The sequence below is a fragment of the Cibotium barometz genome, chromosome 24, assembly GCF_041138505.1.
Source record: "Cibotium barometz isolate CiBa-2024 chromosome 24, ASM4113850v1, whole genome shotgun sequence".
NCBI lineage: Eukaryota > Viridiplantae > Streptophyta > Polypodiopsida > Cyatheales > Cibotiaceae > Cibotium > Cibotium barometz.
This window is the reverse complement of record NC_141069.1, coordinates 24,629,741-24,641,921: the sequence shown is the minus strand read 5'-3', so window position 1 is coordinate 24,641,921 and position 12,181 is coordinate 24,629,741.

The window sequence follows — 12,181 nt, the reverse complement described above, 5'->3', positions numbered from 1 at the left end:
AAGGGAAAGACCAATCCAAGGTATCCCTCTGGCGATCGATGTACCTTGAGAAATTTGAAAAGTTGCAGGGGAGAAGAGAGAGCTTGAGCTCTTGCAAGCACACACACACTCACAAAACCCTAAAAGAGAGCACACAAGGTGAAAGGCTGAAAATCTTCTTCTTCTTCACACAACACTCAACACACCATATACAAAGATAAGAGTCCACACATATGAAAAGGTACTCAACCAAATAGATACTAGGATTCTCTATAGTGTGAACCCAACTAAATGAGCTGGCGCTATAACTGTGCCAGTCTCTCTAGAATGATTGTCACACAGTCTATCATCCTATTGGTCGCATATCACATGATCTCACCAACCATGCCAGTGGTGTAAGTGTGGGGCCTATCCCCCAGGCGGGTCATCAATGTCCACCGCCTCACTAGATGAGCTCGATATCTCAACAGTATCAATTTCCACTGCCTCACTAGATGAGCTCGATATCTCAACAGTCTCCCTCGAGCTCAACTCCATCTCATGTACACCAAGCGAAGCCTTGAATCTGTTGAGCTTCTCTGTACTCAATGCTTTGGTGAAGATGTCAGCGACGTGATCCTGTGTGCTGACATAAACAAGGTCAACGTCTCTTGCCAAAACCTTCTCTCTGACAAAATGGTAGTGGACCTCTATATGCTTCGTGCGAGCATGAAAAACTGGGTTCCTGGCCAACTGTATACTGCTAATGTTATCATAGAAAATGACAACTTGTCTATCCACTGATAGACCCAAATCTGCAAGTAGATTTCTCAACCAAGCTACTTCACATGCTGCCATATAGGAGCATCTCTGTACTCGGCCTCTGTACTGGATAGAGCAACCGTAGGCTGCTTCTTGCTACTCCAAGTCACAGCAGCACTCCCCAAAGAAAACATGAAGCCACTAGTAGATCTTCTATCTGAGATACTACCAGCCCAATCAGCATCTGTGTACCCATGTACACATATCTCTGTCCCAGTTTCATAAAATAGTCCACAATGCAAAGTAGACCTTACATATCTCAGTATGCGTCTTAATGCATCCAAATGCGACTTTCGAGAAACCTGTATAAACTGACTCACCAACCCAGCAGCATAGCTCAAATCTGACCTGGTGATCGTCATGTAGATCAAGCTTTCTACTATGTGCCTATACATAGTAGGATCCTCCAAAATCTCTCCTGAATCTGCACTCAGCTTGTCATTTTGATCCAATGGCACTGAGATAGGCTTACAGTCTGCCATACCATACTTGGATAACGTGTCCAAGCCATACTGTCTCTGCAGTAATCCAATACCATGTGGTGACCTAATCACCTCAATGCCCAAGAAATATCTGAGCTCCCCCAAATCCTTCATCTCAAACTTCTATCTAAGCAAGATCTTTACATCGAAGATCTCTCCATCATGGTCCCCCGTAATGATCATGTCATCTACATAGATGACAATGAGCACAACCCCTCTATTAATGTGTCTCACATACAGCGAGAAATCTGCATTGTCTACATGAAAACCAATAGTGACAAGATATTGAGAAATCTTGTCAGACCATGCTCTTGGTGCTTGTTTTAAGCCATACAAGGCTTTCTTCAACCTGCAAACATGCTCCGGGTGACTCACATCCTCATAACCAGGTGGTTGCAACATATACACCTCTTCTTGCAAATCCCCATGCAAGAATGCATTCTTTACATCCATCTGATGTAAAGACCATTGCTTTGACGCAGCCACTACTATCACAACTCTCAGTGTTGTCATCTTGGCAACTGGGCTGAAAGTTTCCTCATAATCAATGCCATATGTCTGCGCATATCCTTTGGCTACCAATCTAGCCTTGTACCTGCTTATGCTTCCATCACTGTTATGTTTTACTTTGTACACCCACTTGCATCCAATGGCTTTCTTGCCTTCAGTCAATTGCACTAAATCCCAAGTCTCATTTCCATATAGTGTATCCATCTTCTCATCCATAGCTTTCTCCCAACACACATTTTCAACAGTCTCATCAATGCATGTGGGCTCTACAACCTGTACAACTTTTGTCATGTATGCATAGTGATGTGCCACATAACCATCATAGGTAAACCTTTGCACATGATTCTTTACTCTCCCAGATCTTCGCAGCTTTGCATTCATGGCTTCCATAGCCTTCTTTACACCAGGTGTTCTTATAGCTGGTATCCCAAGATCCTCATCAAGGCTCATCTCTGAGCCACTAGACTCTCCATCAACATGAGAAGGCCCTGCAGAAATGTCAGGCATACTAAGGGGCTCAATCACTTTCTCTTTGCCTTTATGTGATGTACTAATCACATTTGCAGGACTGGTATTATGACGCAGCTTGTCACTCCATGGTCTATCAACTGAACCACTAGATGAGGACTCTCCTAGTCCACTCAAAGACTGTGATTGCTGACTTGCATTTTGTGCAACCACATTTCCACTCACATCAGTCCCAAAACAGCTTCTTTTTCAGCAGCATACCAGCTGCTCATCTCATAAAAAACAACATCCCTGCTTACCCTCAACTCACGTGTAGCAGGGTTATAACACCTGTATACCTTTTGCTCAAGGGAATATTTAATAAAAACACAATTTTCAGCTTTTGGATCCAGCTTAGTTCTCAGCTCATCTGGCACATGCACATATGCAATGCATCCAGAGACTTTCAGATGAGACAAATTAGGTTTTTTGCCACCAGTAAACCTCTCCTCTGGAGTTACATCATGTATGGCTGCAGTTGTAGTCTTGTTCATGATGTAAATTGTTGTAGAAACAGTCTCAGCAGCCCAATAGCTATGCGACATATTCTTCTCTCCCATCAATGCTCATGCAATCTCAGCAATGTGCTTGTTTTTTCACTCAGCAACTCCATTTTGTTGCGGAGTGTATCTGCATGTAAACTGTCTTCGAATATCATTCTTCTTCAAAAATTCAGAGAACTCATTGGAGAAGTACTCTCTCCCTCCATCTGACCTTAGGCACTGTACATATTTTCCTGTTTGCTTTTCAACCATAACTCTGAAATTTTGAAAATGATTGAACACCTCACCCTTCTCCTTCATGAAGTATATCCACACTTTCCTTGTGTGGTCATCAGTGCATTTCTGCTCACATTTCTGTCACGTGGAAATACATGCTTTGTTTGCTTTCGAAATTGGCATGTTTCATATATTTTCTATATATCTTCAACTTTAAACTTTGGCAGCCCTGTCATAATTTCTTAGTCTGCATAGACTTCATTCTCTGCACATTCACATGTTTAATTCTTTTATGCCAAATGTCTGTGTCTGTAATAATTTTTGAACGATTTGCAAACATCGTAGCACTCACTTTAGGCATGTTTACATTTAATGTAAATATTCTGTCCACTCTGTTGCCTTTTGTAACCAACCTGTACTTGTCTTTAAAGTCTTCAACATAACAATCATCATGATTAAAATGAACCTGCAAACCTTGCTCAATCATCTAGCTAACTGAAACCAGATTCTTTGTTATGTTCGAAATATGAAGTACATCTACAAGGTACTTCACTTTGCCATCCTGGATAGACAATGGCATATCTCCAACATGGGCAATTGGATGAGCAGTGTCATCTCTTGTTTTCACAAAACCTGGTCTTTCAAGGTTTTTCATCTCCTTGAACCACTCCCCATGACTTGTCATGTGGTTCGAAGCACCTGAATCAACATACCATACATCATCTTTATGTGCTGCTTCAACATTTTCAGACATGGCATAACGACATGCTGCATAACAAACAACCTTTCATTATCCTCATTGTTTCTGCTCGAGGATGCATAGTTGTTTTGCTGTAATTTTTCATTTTGCATGTCAGCCTACTTCGTATAAAATCTGCCTGCACATGTCCAGGCTTACCACAATAAAAGCATCCACGTGTATCATTATATTGTCTTTGTCAATTTCCACGACCTCTTTGACTCTTCCCTATCTCGTAATTGGCCTCTTCCACCTGCGTATTGTTGTTGTGAATTCTGGGACTATTGTTGTTGCTGTTGCTGCTGCGCTGGGGTCATAATTTTGATTACCTGTTTGGCCACCTCCTCGGCCGCGTCCACGGCCTCCTCTACCTCGTGCTCTTCTTGAACTTGTGTAGAAGGCCTATTGCTCTGAACTGTTTTTGTTTTGTGAAGACTTTTGGTCTTCACCCAAGCTCTTCTCTTCTATAGACACCAAATCTTTGAAATTGGGAATGTTTTCTCGAGTCTGAATAGACGTCTTGAACGCCTTGTATTGTGGCTCGAGATCATGTAGACAGACTGTCACCTTATCATCATCATCTACTGAAACGCCAATAGATGCAAGGGATTCCACAGTACCCTTGATCTTCAATGCATAGTCATTCATAGACATACTCTTTTTCTCCACAGTATGAAGTTCATTCTTCAACTGTATCTTTCGTGCCTTGGTATTCGTTTCATAGAGTTTTACCAAGGTGTCTCACGTCTCCTTGGGGGACATCCTGTGTGTGCCCAATCATGGTGTCCTGTATACTGATAGAGAGCTAATAGTAGATAACTTTTTTGGATCCTTGGTTTCAATCCTTGAACTCTTTTACATCTGCAGCAAATCGGATTGATCTCCGGTATCTCCGGTGCCTCTTCATGCTCACTTTCTATGTAGTCCCAGTAATCCTTTCCCATCAGGAATTTTGTCAACCTGAACCTCCAAGCATGAAAGTTGTTCTTATCAAGCTTCTCAACAACAATTTGGTTTATGCCATCATTTGACATCTTGCCAGACACAAATTTACCAGAAACAGCACTCTGGTTTGTCTTGCACAAACTGCTATATGCGGTACTATACTATACTTAAATGTCACAACCAGTGACCTCAATGTGCATACATACACCCAATGGCAACTGTTGACCTCCTTGCAGGACACACAATGTCTGCACAACCAATCTGTCTTCCTGCAGTTCTTAAAACGGAGTTCTACATAAAATTGATGACTGATCTGCAGTGCTCGAAATCGCCTGCTTTCTGAAAAACAGACGTTCTAACGGGCCCGAAATGCGTTTTCGGTCCCAATTTTTTTTGCGATAGATAGAACAATATAGTTGTCATATAGCTTTACTCCCGCGAAGAAAGCTCCTCAGTCAGATATTGTTTGTCGGTGCCTCCCGTAGAGCTGCCGACAAGGGTGTAGTTGCCAACACAAATAGGGAAGAGTAGATGAAGCTCTTACCCTTGTACTTGTTCCTGTGCTTTTCTTGCTTACAGCTCAGCCCTTAGCATGAACCAGCAGGCTTCGATACCATGAAAAGATGTAGGGGAGGAGAGAGCTTGAGCTCTTGCAAGCACACACACACTCACAAAACCCTAAAAGAGAGCACACAAGGTGAGAGGCTGAAAATCTTCTTCTTCTTCACACAACACTCAACACACCATCATATACAAAGATAAGAGTCCACACATATGAAAGGTACTCAACCAAATACATACTAGGGTTCTCTATAGTGTGAACCCAACTAAATGAGCTGGCGCTATAACTATGCCAGTCTCTAGAATGACACAGCCTGTCATCCCACTGGTTGCATATCACACATGCTCTCACCAACCATGCCAGTGGTGTAAGTGTGGAACTTATCTCCCAGGCGGGTCATCAATGTCCACCGCCTCACTAGATGAGCTGGATATCTCAACAAAATTGTCATTGTAAGGGGAACACATACAATTGTAAGAATTTTCCTCGGAAGAGGAAAAAAAAGAATGATGAGGGATATACGAACCATCTTATGTAGTTCCATATATTGACTATGCGAGACTAATTCCCAAAGACCATGCACATCCTATAATGATGCCAGTAATGGATCTTGATGTTCCACCACCTGACTAATATTATGATGATGTACTACCAAGGGCTACATCTTCAATAATACTTCCTCTGCAGACAATGTCTACTACTGATGTTTTGGGAATGGCAACAGAACTAGGAAGAGGAGTAGCTATTGAACTAGCAAGAAATTTGAGAGAAGTAGGATGTGGGGTAGCTATCTAACTTGGTAGGAATAGATTTGAGAACTAATCAAGTGAAACCACTTTACATTACCAAACTAATGAGACCAAATTCACACATAATGGTGACCCCATCCAACATTTGGAAACGTTTGAGAGAATTTGTGAGACGTATGAGTTTGACCCTGTTCGTGAACTTATCATGATGTTGGAGAGCACCCTAGAGCAACGCAAGACAGAATTTGGCAGTTGAGGAAGAGCTATGTGTTTCCAAAAGTCCCATATTTGGTCATAAGCAAATTCTATGGGGCTAGACAAAGCAAGAGGTGGATGGATTAGTAGTTCAACCTCTTGCATTTGATAGTGTAAGCACTAACATGGGAGTAGGGTCCCATTTGCAACAAGTGAAATTGATCCTAATTGGGGAGTGGCAACAATGAATCTAGTAGATGTGAAAAGGCCCTAGGATAGAGATGGGCTTTCCGAATGCATGCTCTATTGTATGCACAAAGCACCTTTCTGTAGAAGGTCTAGGAAAAGGGATTCGGTTGGACGAGCTTGTGTCTGATCACTAGGTAGATATATATGCATGGATGCATGGTATTTGTAAACCATACCTTAACATTGGGCACTTCCCCTACATCTTGATGGGGGCATTATGGATAAATTAGCTTGAGGATTAGGTTAGCTAGTGTAGCGGACACAGCATACGCGGCTTGCCTTTCTTGGGTCAACGCCGTTGTACAGAAATGGGTGGGGGCACGCATGCTAGTCATGAAGGAGTGTGAAAACTTGTGGGAAAGATTTATTGGAGGCTTGCAAGCCCTTGTCTTAGGGGTTTGTGTGCTTTCATGAACACTATCTTTTCCAAAGAGCATGATCAATTATCTCTTGTACTTATGTATTATGGTGTGCTAAGGTCTTAATAAGGTATATATAGGGGTTTGTGTGCTTGTCCAAAGGCAATCTTTTCCAAACAGCATGATCAATTATCTCTTATACTTGAGAGGGAGATGAGATTTCAAAGCAAAAGACGAAATATAAAGAATGCATGTAAGAAAGTAATATTAAGATCTACAAAAGACCTCAAGGATCTATTAGACCATAATTGGTACAATGATACCATGAAAGTAATATTAACATCTACAAAAGACCTCGAGGGTCTATAAGACCACGAGTGGTACAATGATAGAAGACCTGAAGGGTCGATGAGACCATGATACCATGGATATAGTGAACCAAGAGAAAAGTAGCTGAGAGAAAAGGATAAACGACTATCACTAGTGTATGCAGATGTGATGCTAGCATGTGACCATGTAGTACAGGAGAAACTACTCGTGATCAACTAATAAGGATATCCTCCTAAGCCCCAATATGGATCTAGTGGCTGAGAGAACCTGTGGTAGAAGCATGTCATAGCATCAAAGAACCTCCTTGGATCCGCAGCATATGTCCGATGGAGGGTCGTGATGCTGTACGTTAGAGATGTATGTCCTACAAAATAGATCAAGATCTCGGGTGGAGGACCGGACTGCTAGTGTGGGCGGTGGGCTCTAATGTGGAGGATGCATGACAATTGAAAAAATTTGTAATGATGATGTTGGGTATGCTACTTGGTATGTTGTCTCAGTAATGCATTCCTATGATGTATGACCTCTAGTAAGTACATGCCTAGGCATCTCATCATTGAACAGCATCACTTGTGCAAGTGGACTAAACCCCTCATGGATGAGGCAATGGAATCTCCCCCAAATTTCATAGGAGGCCAGGTAGCTAAGCATGTAGCTTCCACCTCCTTCCTTTTGCTTTTTCACAACCTCAACCCACTGAGGGGATGCTGCTTCTAGGTGTGTTTGGAGTTTTACATCCTCGGCTTCTAGGTGTGTTTGGAGTTTTACATCCTCGGCTTTTAAGTGTTTTACATCCACAAGGTAGCTTGCACATATATTTCACCTTCCTCCAATCCCTTTACCTGTATAGAGGTCTTAAGCTCCTCCAAATCTTGCTAGAGTTTTCCATTTCTCTTGGAGTTCTATATATATAAATGGGGAAACTCGTGCTAGAGTTCTCTGATTTTCTATTTTCATTCTACACCTTTGGTCTTACTGACATGCTTTCCTTGGAGACAACCAATTCCATTCTCATGGCTTTCATTGATTCTTCAAAATGCATTCTTTCCTATGCATAGGTCCCTTTTAAAAACTTGAATCTCCCTTTCCATGGCATCAACCTCTTGGAGGCCCAAGATTTCACCCGAATAACTCTACTTCATGCCTAATCCATCCTACCCATAACTTCTTCTTTGGCTCCCCATATCTGGATCCTCGCCAACCATCAACTACCACTCTTATTAAAACAGGATCCCAGCTCCATGAGCTACCACAATAGAAGAAGACAAAGCACCCACCAAAGAAAAAGAGAGAACACCATAACCTAATAACTCAACACCCATGGGAGCCAAGATACCCATCACGGTGTCTTGACAAAGATGGTAGCGCTTTATGAACATTGGCATCGACGTACAACATCTCGGAGCGCAAGCAGTTTCCATGTGTGTTACCTCCTCGTCCCTCTAGAATTCCCTCCTTGCCACTCTCTTACTAGCACCATTGTCTTACTAATGCCTCCTTATTAATACCACCTACCACGTGGATAGTGGTCATTAAGTATTCCATGGTAGTCTACTCATTTAAGTACTTTGACTCCTCTAAAGAGAACGTTCCATTGCAAAGGCGACAAACATGAAAAAACACCAAAAACAAAATACAGAGTACTACTGGGCCAATACAAGCAAGCCAACTCATAAGAGCCAATACGACTAGCTGGATACTTAATTGCCAGTACTTCACTAACTTCTTTCTATCTTACTAACTTTGCCACCCCCTCTCATTTTTGGAGACAAGAAAACCAACCAAGTGCGACACTTCTTAGCATGCCTCAAGAACCACTTTCCAATCATGAGGATGCGATCAAGTTTAGGAAGGGGAGTAAGTTAACCACATATTGGCCACAAATATGTCCGCACATTGATGAAATGGGCATCTTCACTATATTATAAATCTGGTCATTTGATGAGAAAAACGCCCTAAAGACGCTCCTCCCAAGTATTGAGCTTTAAAGGAAAGACAACATGATCTTGGTCAGTTGGCCAAACCATAGAGAAAAATCTTGTAACTATGTTTTGGGTGCCTTGGGTCACTTACTCCAGGGTGGCCTAGCCTAGTGGGAAAAGGCTTGGAACTATAAAAGCAAATTTCTCTTGTTTGTAACTTATTCTCCCACATTTGTGCAGTAGAAGTGGAGCATTCTCTCTCCCTTTCTCTTGCAACTCTAATCTAGCATGCTTAGGGTTAGGTTTTGGGAGTAATTAGTGCTAATCACTTGTTCTCTCATGCTTCCCTCTTGCTTCTTCTCTCCCTCTTGCTTCAGTGGTTAGGCTACCAACGCGATCGTCTTTCGCTGAGATCCCACATGATCTTTGCGAGAGGTTGCACCACTCGTTGGATTAGAGCAATCGCCTTGGTGTGACAACGAGTGTGAGAGGAGGGCGGTGATGAGGGGCTACAGTGGAGTTCTTGAGCCTAGATCGAGCTCGGCGGATATGCAACTTTCCCACGACACGTTAGGGTGAGCTTAACAACTCCTTAATCTTTTGTAAATAGTACTTTGGCTCATCTAGACTAATCTCTAGAGCATCCCTTGCTCATGCAAACTAGTGTGCTGATCATGCTTTTTTCACTTACGATGTTGGGAACAGTTACACAATTAGCTCATGAGGGTTGACTAGGTGGTTATGAACCTCTTAAGTGTCAAATCTTAATCAAATAATGACAACTCAGTTCATGAGGGTTGGCTAGGTGATCATCAAACTTTAAAGTATCAGATCTTGATTTGACAAAAACAAAATGTCTCCCATTAGTGGTGTGACCTTTCTTGTCAAGTCATTTGAGTTCTTCCCATGTGATGGTACAACCTTTTCCAAATGATTAGATGTCAAGATGTCAATTCTAGCTTAAGAATATATTAACAAAAGTAAGCACGATCTTTGTATTACTTTTCCATCAATAATCTAGTTAGTAATGTTGTTAAATTGTTTTCAAATAATCTTGTCAAACATATCACATATGTCTATAGGAAATTGAGCAAGAAGTATGTGAAAAAATTAGCCCCCAACTTTGGATTGAATTTTAGGCCAGTAGCCTTTGCACATACCAATTAGTTTTTATACTTTTGGTAGGCCCAAGACTTGATAATCATAGCTTGTTATATTGAGCTTTTATGCTTAGAAACTCAAAAGCTCTTCAGCTTTATTTTTGGATACGCTTAAGAGAAAGCTTTTAACCCACATAAATATGGATGAGTGGTATGACCACCAACCACACTCATCCAGGGGAGGTTGAACCCAATCTTATGTCGACGGTGATCTCTGTCATATTTTCAAGCTCTTGTTTATTTTAATGTAAGGTTCATGCTTTTAATTTATTTCAAGTCTAGAATTTGCTCTAATTTTTGTGTTTGAGAAATAGAATTCTTCTCCAAGTGTCGTAAAGATCCTGACATACCTTATACGAGGTAGTCCTTGTTTCCAGTCATAGTGTTTTGAGCCTCCACTATCTTGGTTATTAAGATAGTGGAGGTTGTCCTTTTTCCCAGTCATTGTGTTTCAACCTCCACTATCTTGGTTAAGATAGCACATATGATCTTGTTAGTTCTCTCAGCCTTGCCATTTTCTTGGGTAATATGGTGAGGACTTACGATGCAACACCATGAATTCCTTTAATAGGAAACTCACAACCTCATTAACGAAGTGTGTTAATCTATTAATCGACAAGTTTAAGTGCACGTGGACACCCAAATCTAGCGTGTTTCTCTATTAGTCCCACAAGTTCAAGTGCTAAGTGGACACCCAAATTTAGTGTATTTCTTTGGGGTTGTTTTTTTTTTGTGAGCATTTTCTAGCAAGCATTTTACAATAATGGTTGGAGTCCAAGAGTTTAGGCTTTAGTATTTTTAGTGGCCATGGCACATTTCTTTCTACCACAGCCATGGTGTTTTGGATGTTGGCCTCTCCATTTTGGTGTAGGCTGCTTCTTGAGTACATACCTCTTCTTCTTTGGGGACATGGTTTGGCTTTTTAAGATCTAAACTTGAGTTTGTATCCTCGTGGTAGCCTTGGGTTTGCAGTAATAGTCTTGGAATCCAAACTTGCGTTACTAGAAACAACCATTGTTATATTTGTTTGAATGCCATGTCTGGGGATACTTTATCTTTTTCTTCTTAGGCCTTTGAAATTATCCATGTGAATGTAGTTTGGTAAAACTTGGTAGCCATGATTGCTACCCTCATAGAATCCATGTACTTGAAGGAGTTGCTTCTCCACCCACCTTTTGATGCTTCAAAAATATCTTGATGGTCTTCTTATCGGTGGAGAACGAGCTTTTCTTTGCTAGAATTGAAGCTTTTGTACGTGTTTTGACATGAGTTGGGCAGGCTTTAGTTATGGGTTTTGGTAGCATGGATGATGAGGTTGGGATCTTGAATAAAGGAGGGGTAGATGTTGAGGCTATGTCTTGAATTTTACCAATCTAATTATGAATTTGAACTCTTTTGTTGTTATAGACTTAGGGATTGTAGTAGTAAGAGGGATTATCTTGTTGATGAGGTCATGATTATAGCTTTTCCTTTGTTAGTTGTAGTGATAACCTTGGTTGCTATGGTCAAGGGTTATGGAGTTAGATATAGAGGGGCTACTGATGATGAGGATCCCTTGGTGTGAGTCTTTTCTTTTGTCGGTGATTTTTCCTTGTAGTAGAATTTCTAGCCTTCAGTTCTTTGTTACACATGGGGGTTGGATTCTACAATTGGTGCCACTAATAGTGGTTGGAAATTTTCTCTAGGAGTAGTTGTGTAGATGAGCTTTTGTGGTTGAGATCTTTTGCTTCCTTGGCGACATTTGTAGAAGAGGTTCTTGAGACAAAGTGATTGTATTTTGGAAGGCTCTTCTTTCAAAAGATGTGACTCGTACACTGAGCCTTGGTGAAATGGAATGGTCACCTTCATGGAGATCTGCAGTTTGAGGACGCTAAATATGTATATTTGGGGTTGGTTCCTTCGTTGGGGATATGGTTGATTTAGAGAGTCCATCATAAAGGATCTTCAATGGAGAGGGTGGGTCTTTAGTAGGA